This window comes from Dermacentor variabilis, chromosome 9 (assembly GCF_050947875.1).
Source record: "Dermacentor variabilis isolate Ectoservices chromosome 9, ASM5094787v1, whole genome shotgun sequence".
NCBI lineage: Eukaryota > Metazoa > Arthropoda > Arachnida > Ixodida > Ixodidae > Dermacentor > Dermacentor variabilis.
Genome location: NC_134576.1, coordinates 92971991 through 92982035, shown reverse-complemented (window position 1 = coordinate 92982035; position 10045 = coordinate 92971991).

Genomic DNA, 10045 nt, shown 5'->3' with positions numbered 1-10045 from the left:
CTTTGAGAGAAGGAACGTCAGGGTTATTGACTGTGTACTTCTGAGACTGGTAGTGCTGCAGGCGATAAAAAGAAACAGGTCTGGATTTTTTAACGTTCAAGCACATTGCGAATTTCGCACACCAGCTTTGCATACGATTTAACTCAGACTGTAAGACTGATATATGCGAGCTGTCCTGTATAGGACAGCAAAAGACGCCGTCGTCCACGAATACGTGAATTTTGGATTGGAAGGAAGAAGGTGAGTCATTTATGCAAATCAAGAAAAGAAGAGGACCGAGGACTGTTCCCTGTGGTACGGCCGAAAGAACTGGATATAGGGGAGATAAATGATTATTAGCAAAAAGAAATTGATGGTGATTATTTAAGAAAACTTTGATCCAATCAATAGCAAAAGGGTTTAAAGTTAGACAGGAAAGTTTCAAGACGAGACGTTTGTGAGGGTCTTTATCAAGTGCTTTTTCGAAGCCAAGGAACAACATGATATCTGGGATGTTAGCATCTATAGGCTGGAGCTAATGTTATGGATGAAAAGGGTCAGCTGTGTTTTACAAGAGACGCCCCGCAGAAAACTATCCTCCTTAGGATAAAGAAAGTTGAATCGATTAAGAATGTACTGTATTGGAATAAATTATGTGTTCTACTACTTTTAAACAATTGCAGACTTACGATATGGGCCGGTATTTTTTAATTCCAGATGCTGGGCCTTTTCTGGGAACCGGGATAATTTTTGCCTACTTTCTAGTCGGGTGGAAGCACTCGTGATAAAAGATGATAATGTTCGTCACGTAAGTTTAAGATTGTTTATGTCTTTAAGTAGTTATGTAGTATGATATGTTGTTCAGTTGCGTTTTCATCCGCTCGTCTGCAAAACTGCGAACTCCTGTACGGGTTCTGAGACAATTCCAAGTACTTGCCTTTAGTTATGCAACTGTACATGTTTTTCTTCTGTGAGTTTTTGTATAACTATCTTTGGCTTCCTGGGCTTCTGCGCAGAGCTTTGTGTTGATGCTGTCTGACTGTATCCAGTGTTTTCCGCCACATTTTGTGATAATTTTTTATTCACCAAGCGATAAGAAATATCTGGTGCAAACTCAAGGCTCCAACATCTCCTATTACACCATGTCTGTAAAAAAAGTGATGGACGCTGAAATGTGTACGTATTGAGCGCAAGTGGCAAGGAGGTAGGATACCAGGATGTGGTCACGTGCTGTTGTTTTTATGCCAATGATAACACCGCTTAATATTATTGCTAGAACAGCGGCTTCGTTACTTGAAAACTCATGTTTTATTGGGTAGCGAGAACCTATCAGGTTAGCAATAACAGTGCTACCATCATGCCGCGTTGCGGCCTCTGCTGGAAAAACACCGACACGGAGAGGCAATGCGAGGGATGAAGCAACGCTGATAGAAGGTAAAGTTTTTCTTGCGGATTAACTGGGATTTCCGTGCTGTTGCGGCAGCGTGTGCAACGTCCATGCGTGCAGGTGAGAACTACCGCATTTACTCAGAATTGACCGGCCTTGGTTATGCTTCACTTAAGGGCCGCAAGGTCGAAGCAACGAAGCTCCTTATTAATACATGACGGTATACTATATCTACAGCATATTGTATGAGGCCCTTCATTGCGAGGCAGAGATTCTAGCTACACCGCGAGTCTTTCACGCAGAGCCGGCATTACCTTCCTTTTTCTTGCTTCTTCTTCTTCCTTCGTCACCTAGGCTATTTCATATGCAGATATGCATCAATAGCGTGCTATATGTCGCTCGTTACAGTGTTGTAATGCTGGAACTCCTCGTCAGAGTTGTGGATAGCCGCAAAACAGGGAGTTTGTTTGCACGTAATCATACAGGAGCAGCAAATGATCGAGGAGGTAAACCGGCAAAGCGAAAAGAGCAGTTTGGCGACTAATATACATAAGAATAAGGTAACGGTCTGGGTTGTGTTCAGAGAACAAAAGTTCATAATCGAATTGGTAGTGCACCTGTTGAAACTGTGCAGGAAAAGGTTAGTTACAGTGAATCCAAAGGAAAACTTCCAAAAGAATAACAATGGATTTGAAGGCGTATGGTGGGTATTCTCTCGACATCAGGCTAGTTTTTTTGGCGCAAATTAATTTCCTGAGCTTGGACGGGAAATATGCCTTTTACCTCTTTCCTCCGCTTCCCTACCCTACCAGTCCACTCATATATATATATATATATATATATATATATATATATATATATATATCCGTTCAGCCACAACGAGTCGCATGCCACCGCTGTCCAATTCATTTATTTTGTCGTCATTTGCTGCTGGTGCCACTGTGGCCTAAGCTTCCCTTACAAGGAGCATTTAACAAAGAGCCATCTACTATTTATTTATTAACATTTACGTAAAAAGCAGCAATTATATGTGCTCTCGGCACACAACCGCTCAATTAACCTGAATGAAGTTTGTTGCAAGAAAAGCAGTATTATGGCTGACCAGTGGAAACAAAAGTTTAGTCAGGGCCCCAATTTTTTAAACAGCACATGGTAAGACACATAATAAGCATATTTGTTTAATACCTAGCCTCTCTGCTTTATGAGTCCAGGATGGTTTTGATATGATATAGCGGGGTTTCCTGGAAAACTCAATCAGAAGGCAGGACAGAAGGGGAGCCAGCTCGAGACGGATATGGGGCGAAGCCGGCAAGGTATGCTCAAGAAATAAGCAACGAGGAACGTTTGTGATTGGGGGCAGGTTCGGATACCGTAAGCGCGTTATTTGGTATAGCCATTACAGCGTCTGCACAGTGAGTGATGCGCAGTACCCTGAATTTAACCAGCGAGATGAGAAGACAGGCGGAAATTAGCCGGTGCAGCCCGTCAAAGCGTGCTCTATTCAGGGAAATTTTTCTGACCCTGGAAGGTCTAGAGAACAGAGGCTAGAACGAAGTTGGCGAAATGTGGCCCTTTTGTTCACCATATAACGCGTTGCTAGGCTCCGAGTGCCATAGCTCAATGCTTCGGACAAAGTGAGTCTCTGTGCTTGCTCTTGGGCGTGGGCCAGTTTATTTCTTCCAGATCCGCTTTGAATAGGGCTTCGTTGCATTTTTTTACGGCAGTATCCAGCTGGGGCCGTATGTGCGGTTTCAAGGTTGTGTATACATGACAGTAACAGAGTGTTGCCCGGCAAAGCTCTGCAGGAATACTGGCTGCCTGTTCTGATCAAGATGTGCTGCGCCAGGTGGGATGGATAATAATAATAATATTTGGGGTTTTACGTGCCAAAACCACTTTCTGATTATGAGGCACGCCGTAGTGGAGGACTCCGGAAATTTTGACCACCTAGGGTTCTTTAACGTGCACCTAAATCTAAGCACACGGGTGTTTTCGCATTTCGCCCCCATCGAAATGCGGCCGCCGTGGCCGGGATTCGATCCCGCGACCTCGTGCTCAGCAGCCCAACACCATAGCCACTGAGCAACCACGGCGGGTGCCAGGTGGGATGGAAGCATGGCAACTTGTCAGTTAGCCGTAATCTAATATTGTGGGTAATTATTGCACAATTATATTAGTGTGGAGGAATCACATGTTTCAATCCCACGCTCATATTGTTCTTTCCTGTCAGCCTAGCTTCTTAATATGAAGGAAGAGAAGCTGTCTATGCCCTCCGTTCTCCATCCCGCTTCACTGATAGAGCACGGATAAGGCTGATCATATTTAAATCTCCTGTGTGTGAGTGTGCTATATTTTCACGTTTAATATAGGGCGGAATCACGTATTCTAAAAGCAAAGGCGCAGCGTTTTGCCGGAGAGGGGCATATTGGCTATGCTGCACTGGGCTGCGTAGAACACCACCAGCTGCATGAGCGTTACCGCGAAGCTAAGTGACAAAAAAGCTTTTTCAATGTGAGAACGTGAATCCGTCCTTGCGCATAGGTAGAAATCAAATAAAATTTCACGCATCGTTTGTCTCTTTACATGGGATATAATTGAAACATTTTGAGAAAACTTCGCTGATGTGGGCTCTTACAAGTGTGTTAAATCTGACGTAATTTTTTATTTGGCAGTTTGAAAAAAAAAGAAAGGCATGGGCTTAAGCACCAGTAAACACGGTAAACGCAGTGTCTACAGCTTGCACACGGCAGCGAAGAGAGCTTTATCGCGGGTCGCGAGCTGGAGGTGGTATGGGGAGGCTTAGATTCGGCCTTATCGCCTTTACAGCACCCTATACAAGTTCCTCAGCAAGCACTGTATATGTAGTATTAACGCCTCCCGGACGGAGTATTTAGGTGCCCAGACAAAGCTATGATTTCCGGTGCCTTCTAAGAACTGCGCAGCTAATACAACATTCCCACAGCATGCACCAAGCAAAGTTGGTTCTCTTTGCAAAAAAGAAAAGAAAAAAAGAATGGTGCAGTGATCATCATTTTAAACCACATTGCCATTCTGACGAAGGATATCCGCCTTTATAAAGAAAATTTTCACAAAACATTGCTAACAACTTGGAGGACGCTTAAGGTTCTCCTTTAAGAGTGGAACGCGATAGCATTCAAAGATCCTTGGCTGTTTCTCACGCTTCTCGGCAACTGCAGCTTATGTAACCATAATGTTTACCGAGAAACGCTGGCGGCAAAAGCTGTGCACGAATGCGAGCCTTCTGGTAGAAACGCGGCCTCTTGCGTGGGCCGATCTTCTGTTATTGTTTCACGCTTGTACCGTTTCAGTCTGAGAAGATTTAACATAAAAGGCATTTGCGCTGTGGCTATTTTGTTTCATGACATTTATTTGAGGGCGATCATTCTCCGAATTCCAAGCAATAACTTTGTAAAGATCGTAGTGCAAGGTATGAGCCAATTTCAGTGACAGAAGGAGAACTTAGCGGCGTATAGAATATATACCGGCATTTTCGCTCACGGGACGTTCGACGCCGGTCGCCGACGCCGACGCCGGATTTTCTGCGACTTGGGGCCCTTAACGCTGTCTCATTAAAAACACCGAAGTATCCCTAAGCGCGAGCTCAGCCACATTTAAAAAAATCTCCCTAGCCTTCACAGCATTTTACCTGATTTATGAAACGTAGTGTAGCTGTCACGAAGGAAGAATCCACGAAACTGGCTCGCGCGCTGGACGTTTCATAGAATTGGTACAGCGCAACATACAAAGTACGTTGTATGTAGCGCTGTACCATTTCTAGAAGGCAATGCCAACTCGCCCAATCCTCAACCCTAGCGTTTCATTGAAGAACTTTGGCGCCAGAGAAGCACGCGTGCGGTTGTGGCGTCATGTTCAGCGCATTGGGCTGCTGTGGTGGAGGAGGGAAGTTCGGCCACCATCAGTTATGCATTTCTTTCTAGCGGCATAGGCCGACTGCACCCGCTTTCGAGGTATCCAACAGAAAACTCGAGGTGCGTTGATAATAATTATAATAATTATGCAATATAATAAAAATAATTATACCAGATAATAATTCGATAATAGATAAAATAGATAATAATTAAACAGGAAATGCTGATAGGTTTACCCGCACCACTGTGTTCTAGCAAGTTACTCAACATTGAATTATGAGAACAAGCGAAGACGGAGAAGGTGACAATGGTGATGATAAGCTATGGAAAGTGGATGTGCATGAATGAAAAAAGCAAAATAGAAACTCTTATTAGAATTTCAAATTAGGTTCACTTTCTCTCATGAAGGTTACACTGGCCTTCATGGCGCCTGGCACGCAGGGTATTTTGGGCATCATTATGCAATGCTCTTTATGCTTATTAGATATGGGTTCGGCTCCTACCAGCGGCAGATTATCATTTCGTGGACTTTCAGTTCGCCTCACCTAATTATTTCTGCACTCCCATTAAACATAAATACCTTTTACTCGTTCTCCGGCTTCGTTGTCGTTTTCGTCGTATGGCTGAGACTGGATAAATCTAGCTCTCGGACTGCTTTATTCTTCTCAATCATTGATGATCTCTTGTTGAAGAAACAGGTTCAGCGTACTGTAAGCGAATTCTTGCTTGTTAGTTTCGCCGAGTCACTTGTAAAATCTACAATTACCTTGTAATATTGTTTTGGGTTTTGCTTGGTGTCGGTACTATTTAATTCCAGAATTTATTGACTGCGTTTAGGCTCGCCGATTTATTAGTTCAATTAAATGGTCATATTTTTAAATAGCTTGGATTGGAGCATTCATTTAGATCAGTAAACTGTCCTCAGTAACCAGAACAGCAGTCCGAAACGACACCTTACGTACTTAGTAAAACACGATTTTCATTCTGGAAGTTACTAAATTGCATATATATTAACGGCGACATCTGCCACATGTGCTGTTTGTCACATGGTCGAGGCGATGTATCCATGTGTCAAAGTTTCGCTCCGGGATTTTGGTTAAAGAGCGGTGCGAAGCTTTAGTTAACTTACTGAACATTCTTCGCTAAGTGAGGACCGTCTTAAAGTTAAATATTTCGCTGCTGTAAGCGGATGGTGCCTAGACAACGATTAACTTCACGAAAATATTTTCGGAAAACGCATAAACAAAGTCTTCACTGAATCATGTACATCGTCCTTTCTTACTTTTCTATTTCCTCTGTGCAGGCCGGTTATACAAATTAAAATATTAAATTCTGGTGTTTTACGTGCCAAAACCATGATATGATTATGAGGCGCCTTTTAATGAGGGACCTCGGGATTAATTTTGACGACCTGGAGTTCTTTAACGTACACCCAATGCACAGTACAAGGGCGTATTTGCATTTTTCCCCAATCAAGGTGCGGGCGCCGTCGCCGGTATTGGATCCTACGACCTCGTGCTTGGCTTAGATAAATTTACAAATTTACTGTATATATATTGTAGTTATATATTGGCACATCTTTATACCTTTAGGTATCTGCCGTTTCTGCACTTGGGATTTCGAATCTTCATTAACTGTCGTGAACACGATAGCCATGAAGTGGAGAGAGAGATAGCATGGTAATGTTGAGAAATCAAATGATACCGACAGTTCACGTCACGGACGCACAACATACACAACACACATCACAACGCAAAACACATAACATACATAATTAAAACAGGAATGTTTGAAGCGTCTTCATGGCACGGGCTGCGCAGGAGGCACAAACATGTGCTCCCTGTTCATATTGAAGGTGAGCACGTGATCCCCGAAAATCATACAGGGCGGACATTATAGGCCACCCGTTCTGATTGTTAAAAAAGCTGAAATAACAAAGCTATCTACTTCCTTTTTAGGTTAAATTAAAGAAAATAAAGAATAAATTAAAGAAAACAAAGGTGCATCGAACATTACCCGAGTAACTAGGCACATGAGTTCTCTACGTTGTCTGAACTCTAGTCAAAACAACTCCGCCAGCCATCATTCCTATAGAGAGTGGTTGGAGTGACCGGAAGCAATTGCTTTCTCCGCCGTTGATTTTATTCTTCGGGGAAGTTCGTGCCCTTGGAAACTGAGAAACGTCAACGTTTCATTATTATTATTATTATTATTATTATTATTATTATTATTATTATTATTATTACTATTATTATTTGATGCAACTGTGCGGCGTACGACTTCGAGTTTTCGTTACGAGTGTGTGTTGGCGTGGCCGCGGCCACTTGAGCCGACCTTGCAGTTATCGGCCTAGCGACGGAGGCCGCCGTTTGCTATCAGTCTAATGCGAAGAAGCGAGAAATGTGATACGAGAAGTGTGCGATTACATCACGGCGATGCTGTCACTGCGTTATTCTGTCCAGTGTTATTTTTATACGGAGTTCTTTATTCGCTTTCGCTGAAGCGGCAGTGCCAAGCACTCTTATCGGTTTCAGCTTTGGTGCACTATCATATGCCGAGTTAAAAATAATAACATAGAAAGAAGCCATCTAAATCTGGCGATAATGCTAACTCGTGAATGAAGGGCGATTTATTTAAATGTAACGGCATAACTACAGTATAGGTAAATCTGTCGTCAGACCATTTCCTCGATGCTCTAGCTCTTCACATAAGACGCGCAATTTGTCAGTTCACGCAGCTCACAAGTCCGGAGTGCGCAGACTTGGCAGCAAATTCAGCAACGACTCAGTGAATTAAGTGAAAGTAATGTTAAAGATTTTGTCTGCCTTCGTAATTTGAAAAATCTTCAAAATTTGGGATTTGCCAGCCGAAAAGGAAGTCGTTGGCCGTTTCTCATGCCTACTTGTTGACCGATGAAAGTAGAACTAAGACTTTGGCCGCATTTTAAATTGAGCCTACAGGCAGTTATGGTGTCGTTTCGCGCGCAGCACTCTTATTAAACGTATGCACATTTTTTTGCGTAGTTTCCGCCAAGAAATTTGCATATACAAACTCAAAACCTAATTTGACCCTCTGGCCATGCCGATTAGTGTCGGGTCTGCGGAACGAAACGCTCTTTTTCCTTTGCGGCAATAGAACGTGCGGCGCACACATTTATTTACTAAATAGTAAAGGAATACACTGACGGCCTGCACTGCCTGGTGGTGATTTATTTTTATTGGACTCGCTACCACATTCTGTCTTTAGCAAGCGGCACGCGTAAAAACTCTCCAGAACGGTTCGTACAGCCCTTGAATGTCCTTATGGCCTTTACATATGCTATGCCGGGTCTGTTTCGTCTTTTCACTTTCAGTAAGACTTGAAAGAGAAAGAGCGAGAGATGGAGATCGCCGCGCAAACGGGTGCTCTTTCAGCGAGTGCTGAACTTTCTTTCGCGTTGCTCATTCGTTGGTAATCAGGATCGTTTACACATGTTCTACACTTGTGAACTTGCTCCACAGTTAGCGAGGTTCTGTGTGACCTTACCGCGATTACATAATGACGCGTCTGATTAACGAAGGGACTGAGGATCCCTTCCTAATATGGGCTATTCCTGCAAACGTTGCGTACAATTAGACAAAGCCAACGTCCCTCCGTCTGTCCAAATGAATGAATGAATGAATGAATGAATGAATGAATGAATGAATGAATGAATGAATCCTGTGAACACCCCTTTGAATAAAAGCTGGGGCCAGGTAGAACCAACCTAATGTCATTTTGTCTTTCTACCGCCTGTTGTGTCTGCCATTACACATTTGTCGAAATCAGGTGTAACATGCAGCGCTCCCCTTCGCAGTGTTCTCTCTTACTTCAATACCTTCCATATTCAAGCCATGGTCATTGTCTCCTTCGCCAGGTAGATTCACGTCGCCTCTGCAGCCCGTAAAGCCTGGTGGCCCAGAAAGGCTAAATACAGCATTTCTCTTGCCCACTGTTACTCTAATGCTCTTACCTCAAAAACGGATATTTCGACAGCCCAGAAAGACAAGCATGGTGATTGCATTGCCACTTTCGCACGCTCTGCGTAAATCGCGTTCATCGTTGAATTCCTCAAGTCTGTGACCCGACGTAATCAGACAATGTCATGCTTACTCACGCTTACCCATGCTTAGCGTCACGCTTCCCTTTGAATTGCTTTGTAAGCGTTTCTTTCGGAATCTAGCGGCATTCGTCGTAGAACTGAGCAAACAAAGTGTCAACAGTGCGCTGCCTGTACGTGGCTACTCTCTCGCTTGTGCTTTATTGTAATTTTTAGAACAAAATGCAGAAGTGTACTAGTCAATACACAAGCTTTATTACTCTATGTGCAAGGGCTGTCTCGATACATACATCTCTAGCCTGGCAGAGTACGGGTGCGTTAGGATATCGCTATCGGTGCGAAGTCGCGATGCATCGAGCTGTTGCTGTGCGATGGGGTGTGCAATGGTTGTGAATGCCTTGTTAAAAAAACTAATTAAATTCGGGGGGCTTATGCACCAGAACCACGATATGATCATCAGGCACGTCGTACAGCGGGGGACACCGGAATAATTTTGACCACTTGGGGTTCCTTAACGTGCAACGCCTCCTTAAGAATAAACAGATAACTGTTTGTTTTCTGCGCATACAGTGGGAAACGCAAACGAGGCCCACGCAAGCTCGAGACGACGTTACCTTTAGTTTCCTAGCAACCTGACAAAGTGAACAACTGTCTCAGTGCCTGCGTATTGGGCATAGATACCGCAGACCAAGATCTCTCAAATTAAGAGCG